The sequence below is a fragment of the Pteropus vampyrus genome, unplaced genomic scaffold (assembly GCF_000151845.1).
Source record: "Pteropus vampyrus isolate Shadow unplaced genomic scaffold, Pvam_2.0 Scaffold456, whole genome shotgun sequence".
Classification (NCBI taxonomy): domain Eukaryota; kingdom Metazoa; phylum Chordata; class Mammalia; order Chiroptera; family Pteropodidae; genus Pteropus; species Pteropus vampyrus.
The window spans coordinates 485283-492396 of NW_011889237.1; positions in this window are offsets into that span (position 1 = coordinate 485283).

Here is a 7114-nt window from a genome sequence, read left to right on the forward strand (position 1 = left end):
GTGCGGGAGACAGTGAGCAAGAAGGGGAATAAGCATGATCACTGCAGAGAGGAGGGGTGCGTGCCAGGAAAGCAAGAAAAGCCAGGTGACACCATGAGAGGAGGGGGTGCTGCCGGGACCAGCGTTTCTACACCTGGCCTCTGAGAAGTGCCATTTTGCTGATTCCTGAGGGATGTGAAGGAATTGAGGAAAGAGCACCTTAGGAACTGTGTGTGCAAAGGCCCTGAGGTAGCAGCATGCAGACCACAAACGAGTGCGGTGCGCCTGCAGTGTAGAGAGTGTAGAGAGGGTGGAGGCTGCAGAGTAGGGTCGGGGCTCGGTCTACAGGGCCCGCCCCGGAAGCTGCCGGAGGATTTTCAGTTGGGGAGGCACGTGACCGCCGCTTGGCCGTGTGGATGCGGAGGGACCAATGGGAGGGACTCTGCGGCTTGTGAAGCCTCTTCTGCTCTCGCCATGGGGCCCTCCCAGCACCCCTGAGATGGCTAGGCAGGAGGATCGGACCGTTTACCAGGAGGGAAACTGAGGCAAGTTCCTTGCCTCTCCCTCCTCTCGCCAAGTGACCCCTCTAGGAGAGGTCGCATGGCCTTGCTTTTCCCTCTCAGGGCCCCGAGTACCTGCTCGTCGCACTTTGATCTTTGGTCCCGCTCTGCCTCCCCCCTTAGACTCTAAGCTCCCGAGGGCAGGCGCCAGGTCTGTGCGGTTCCCCGCTGCGTCCCCGGCTCCGGGATCAGCGCCTGGCTCCTCGGGTGTGCGTCCAAATACTTGTGTGTTGAGCAAATGATCGGGGGACCAGCGGAACTGCGCGTGTGACTTGTGACTTGAGCGGGAGAGCGCGCAGAGCCCACCTGGCTGACCCCGCCTCCGCCGCCGCCGCCCCTCCCCCCACGGCCTCCTGTGCTTGAGCCCAGAGCCCCGCCCACGCCCCGCCCACGGCCCCCAGGGTGCAGGCCTGGCCACCAGGGGGCGCTGTGGGCGCGCCCTCCGCCGCGGGCCTGGACCGAGGCCCGGGTTCACCTGGGCCTCCAGGGAGCGGAGCCGCCGTTGTGCTTTGAGGCTCTGGAAATATCAGAAGCAGAAAATGGAAATTGATGGGCCAGGGCTGCACAAACTGCTCCCGTGCATGTTTGCAGTTAACAAGTTAACAGTTTACACGTGCGGGGCCCTGCGACAGACCTGTGCGAAGTCATGGGCTTGTGAAAATCTTAACGAACGGCGTCGGGCCAGAGCCGCCATGGGGACAGGCAGTGACTCCCATTCTTTCCGTCTGGGTGGCGGGCGCCAGGACAGTGCCTCCAAGCTTGTCTTGGAGGTGGCTCCTTAGCCTGATGGTGGAGTTCTGGTCAACGCAAGGTCCACGTGGCTGCCTCTGGCCTCTCCTGGACGGGCTGACCCTGACTAGGATTTTGGACGCCCTACAAACATAAAATCTCAGATGTGGCCACTGTCGGCCAGTCAGGCCAGAGCTGGGCCCTGGTGTGCCGGCTTCCTCTCCTAAGACAGAGCATCGAAGCACTTATCCAGCGCCTACTGTGTGCCATGCATAGTTTTATCCCGTCATAACCCAGGTTATGTGCTGCTATTATCATCATCCTCATTTTACAGATGAGGAAACTGAGGCACAGGGGCGCGGAGTAAACATCCGAGGTTTTATGGCTGGGGAGTGTCAGGGTCCAGATCTGAACCCCGACAGCGGGGTCCAGGGCACACGTGCCCAGCCATCGCTCTGCACGTCTCTTCACTGTCCAGTTCACCAGGCCGTCGCTGCCCCCAGACACTCCTACTTCCTCAGATTCCTTCTGGAATTGCAATGGGAAGCCCGCTTCAAGGAGCATCATTTCTAACCAGAGGTACAGACCAGTCCTGATTCTGGAGAACATGAGGTGTCTGGGAGACGAAAGGAGATCGCAAGACCCCTCCCCACCCAGGTGCAGTGCCAGCTCTAGGAAGAGGCTCTGCACACCAGGCTGTGCCCACCCGCTGGGAGAGCCCCAGCAGGGGACAGCCAGGCTCATTCCTGAGAGGTTGAGAATGGGAAGGAACGGAGAGGAGGAAGAATGAGCATTCCTAAAAATAGTACTCGGCTCTCCAAAACCCACAGCAGAACTCCAAGAGAGGGCAAGAGAGGTGGGTGCGAGCCGGCCAGGATTCGTGATCAAGGTCCACTGCTTTGGTGGGGACTCCGTCTCTGACTTTTTCTTTGAAGTCTCAGGAGACAGCTCCCGAGAATTCCGGGCCTGGCGTGTCTTTCCCGAGGGTGTAGGCCAAATGGCAGGATCACGGAGCCTGGGCTCACGAGCGTTTCCAGATTTCATGGCACATTTTCCACGAAGCCTTAGCCACTGCAGACTTGACAGCATCCAGAAGTCTTGGCCGAGGCTGAAGGGGGCCCTTTAAGATGGAGCTGTTTTCTGCTTGAAGGTGCAGAAGTGCGAGCGACATTGGCCAGGCAGGTTTCTGCAGACTAGACCTCGTTTACCTCCTCAGCTCCCGTTACCGATGGGCCTGCCACTCCCCTGGGAACACAGCTCAGCAGATGGATTGGAGCGAGGCGGTGTGGAAGGCATTACACTGGTGGCCGGGCCCGCGGCAGCTTTTCAGAACTGTGGAACATTCTTCTGGTCTCTGGGATGTTCCGTCTGTTTCCGTGACCCACCCCATCTGCTCTTCTCTGGGCCGCAGGAATTTCTTCCATTTTAGGGGACGGAGACTCCGGATGAGACATCTGCGGCTCTGCGTCGTGGTGTGCTCAGCCCTGTGGTCTGCGGCTAGGGCACCAACGGCTGTCTCAGGGAAGGACGTGGTTTCTCCCATGATATCAGCCCCAGCGATCCGGCAAGTGGCAGGGCGTGGAAGCTAGGGCTGTTTGCCGGAGAGGCCCGGGCACACTGTGTCCCTCGGGCAGGTCACTTTGACCCCTCTGTGTCCGGCAGGAATCCTAATTCCTGCCTCATTATTTCACAGGTCCTCATGAGGATTGCAAAGAAGGACATTTTATGCGCTTCAGGCTGAAAATCATTAGAGAAAACTTTGAAATGCGTCACAAAGGAGTTTTGGGACAAACTCTAACATCCGGGACAGTTTAAGCGCAGTAAATCCTCACTTAATGTCACTGATAGGTTCTGTGGCTTTAAGGGAAACAGTGTGTAATGAAACCAGTTTTACCACAGGCTGACTGATATAAACAAGGGTTAAGTCCCCACCGCGTCATCGACATTATAGCAAAGTGACACTGAACAAGATGACGTTATTCCAGGGCCTGCTGTATTTACAAGGTCTCTTGGAGCTGAACTGTAATGCCGAATGTCACCAGGAGGTGTCGCTGTCAAACTGCATGGGCATACTTGCCCTTGGTCATTGTGTGGCTATCCTTCCCGTGTAAATCTAGCTTCTTTAAGTGACGTGTGTAGACCGCAGAGGTGAGCTGAGATGCCCGCGGAGCCAGGCAGCTGTGAGGACGCCTGGAAGGCCAGGCATTTGTTCGCTGAGTGGTCGGGTCGCCTGAGCGGGGCTCCAGCGAGACGGCGTGCCCTGCCGAAAGCTGGGCTGCAGAGCCAGTGGGTTTGGGCGGGGACGGCCGGTCCTTTGCCTCCCCCGAAAGCGATGCTTTTTCAACACTTTTAAAGGTGCGCATTGACACCATTATTGTTAAGACGGCGATGGAAATATGTTAGAGCCTGAGAGCGAGGCCGTCAGGCCCGGATCAGGGTCAGCGGTGTTCTGCGTGTCGGGGCCTGGGCTGCCGGCAGCCCCTCCACGCCCGGCCCAGGCCTCCTCTCTGTCACCCGAGAACCTGGCTTTGCCTTTAGTCGTGCTGGTGGCTGCTTTATGGGGATGCAGGCCCTTGTTGCCAAGGCTTCCAATTTTTTTTTTAATTTTCAAAGGCAGATAGTGAAAAACTGTGAAATCTACTGATTTTTAATTATTGGCAACAAATTCCAATTAAATAAAATACTATGTGGGTCAAACGAAAATCTCGGACAGGACTTTCTCGGTTTCCGAGCAGCACTTCCTTTGCTCGTTAATGTGGAATTTGAGTGTAGATGTCTATGGTGACGCCAGCCTAGTTCACCGAATGTGTTTATCTCACGTACAAACAGGACCAAGCAGGTCATACATTTGTGGCTTATAAGTGGCAATGGCTGAGACACTAGTTTCTAGAGTCAGACAGAACTGGGTAGGAAATCCCGGATCTGCTGTTTACTAGCCGTGTGACCTTGGGCAAGTCACTTAACCTCTCTGAGCCTCAACATCGTCACCTGTAAGAATGGGGATAATAAAAATACCAATGTGGTAGCCATTAGTGGTGTGTACACCAACTCTTTCTGACTCCACCTTCTGGGCATGTGGGAAGATGGGACTTCCTGGCCCTGTTGTGGTCGGGTGGGATCATGTGATTCATTCTGACCAGTGAGTATCACTTGTATAGCTTCTTGGGCCACAGCATCGAAGTGCTGGGGTGAGAACCTTCAGAACTCCTGTTCCCTCTGCCCTGGTGACAGGCAATGATGGAGGTGTTGCCTGCTCGATGAGCTTGGGTCCCAGAATAAGGACCGCACAGAGCACAGCCCACATTGACTTGTGCAGCATGAGCAAGAAATAAGCCTTTGTTCGTCTAAGCTGCTGAGATCTGGGGGACTGTTTGTTACTGCAGCATAACCTGGGCTGTCCTGACTGATACAAACCAGCTCTTGGAATGTGATGAAGTTCAGTGAAATAATGCACTGCAGGAGCGTAGCACAGTATCTGGCACATAACGAGCACTCAGTAAATGACAGATTCTCCTTCATTCATTCAGCAAATATTTATTGAGTGCCTAGGCCATGCCAGGCTCTGTTCTTGGCCCGAGATAGTGAACAAAACGGACCCAAATCCCTGACCTACCGAGCTTCCACTCTAAATGACATGGTGGCTGTCTCCTTCCTCAAGTGGGTGCGAGAGGAAAATGGAGCTGCTGGTTTGTTGGCCCGGGGTGGACTGAAGAGCGAGTCTGCAGACGCTGTCATGGCAGACAGGCAGGGGTGACGGAGCCCCTCCCTCTGGAGGAGGCAGCAGGCAGATCTGGTGACAGTGACCGTTTCAGGCCAGGTTGCCCCAGGCTGCCCACAGTGACGTCAGTAACGGAGCCAGGCCTTGGGCGGAGGCCACTATTAGCTTTGCCTGGAGAGCAGGCGAAGCGGGGCTGGTTCGAAGCGGGGCTGGTTCGACACCCCTTCACACGAAGGTGGCAGGGAGGCGCCGCGCATCTGGGAAAATCTAAAGCCTGAGGCTTTGGACCCCACCTCCATGGTGCGTCCGCGGGGAGCCGTGGCAAACGAGGACCCTGGGAGTTTCTGAAAGGGCGCTAACATCTCCCAGTGCCTTTTACGTGCGTAGTGCTGGCCTGATCGTAAGTCTCCGTCCCCACAAAAATCCTACACGGGGCAGTTCACCCACGCGGCGGGAGAGGAAGGTGAGGCTCAGGCCGAGTGAGCTGCTGAAAGCTGCACCGGGCGCAGTGAGGCGGCTGCGATTTGAGCCCAGGTCTTCTGCCCCGGATCCGTGTGTGTCCTGTGCTGACCCCTCGCAGTGTCCCTGGGGACAGTGCCACCCTGCTCCCCCCCCCACAACCCCGCCCCGGACACTCCCGCCGAGGTGATCTTTTATTCTTTCTGCTTTCGATGATCTTTGTCCTGTGGACTGAGAGGCTGCTGTGCGCGGGGCCTGCCGAGTGCCCCCCGCTGTCCTCCTTCATGCTCTCCACGGCCCTCAGTGGGGGTGCCGGCCTTCACCCCTGATGCGGACCGGGCAGCCGAGGCTCAGAGACGTGGCCTGACCTAGCCAGGTAGCCACTGGATAGGGCGGCTTTGTGGAGCTGGTTCGGCGCGGACCACTGGGGACAAAGAGAGGGGTCCGAGGCAGAGAAAGGGCCAGGGAGCTTCAGGGGCAGACCTCCTGGGGCCAGTTGTTAGGGGCCATCAGGCTTGTCTCTGGCCATGGCCGCAGGGCAGGGTGAGTCCAGGCTTGTGTGGGGTCATCTCCCAGGGGAAAGGAATGGCCGCGGGCCAGACCAGAGGGTGCAAGCTAGTGGCCTCCACACATGTTGACTTTGGCTTCCATAGTGTTTGGGGGGTGGATCCTAAATTAGTGGTCAATATTTAAAAATCAAGGGTATTCATATAAAAATCTGCCTTTCGGCTACCTTTGTAAAATCAGAAGGTCCGGCCACACTGGGCCCTCACACCTGTCTGGCAGCAGTTCCCTAGGTGGTTGCTGCTCTGAGAAGGGACGCATGTCCCCGGGTCACTGCCTGGACCAGCTTCGCTCACTAAATGCTGCCACATCCTTGTGGCCCTTGAGCCAGCAACCCTGCCCTGAGCCTGAACTCGGAACAGACATCTAGAAGGAGGGCTGTCCCGGATGTAGGCACGTGTCCTGAGGAGCCCGCTGCAGTGCGTGCCCTCCCCACATTGTCCCACAGCCCGGCAGCCCCTCGTTTGGCTCTGCTGCCACCTGAAAGCGGTCCCTGAGTCACAGCATTTGAGAAGCGACGTTGAGCGGGGGGGGCAGGGGAGGAGCCAGATGGGGGAGGGCTTTCGGTTGCCCCTCCAGTCTCTGCCCCTCCGCTGCCCCCCACTTCCACAGGCGTGTCCACGTTTCTTTCTTGTGTCGTTCTGAAGCCACCATTTGCCCTGTCCCCAAGGACCCCCTCCCGAAGCCCCCTCTGACCCTGGCGAGTGTTCCCTCTGCTCCAGGACCCTGGGGAGCTGTGAAATGGCTTCCCCTCCAGAGGCTCTCCCTTCCACCTCCCTGCCCCTGGACCGGATTACGTTCCCGAAAAAAAATCACCACCCATCCCCTCTGCTCTAAACAGCAAACCGTTTTGCAGGCCCGGAGTCGGCGGCTATTAATTGGTGATGGGGTGAAGTGCCCTCTGATTTTGGGGATGGGGGTGGAGGGGAGGGGCCTGGGGATGGGTGGAAGCCCAGCTGATGCCTGAAATCCTCACCTCCCCGCCACCTCCCGCCACCCTGTGAGCTTTGTCATCGGAGAGGCGGGACCCGCATGGGCCCTCAGATACCCATTTGTCTTCCCTCATTTGCGAGGACTGAATGGAATCGGTCAGCTTTGCCCGACA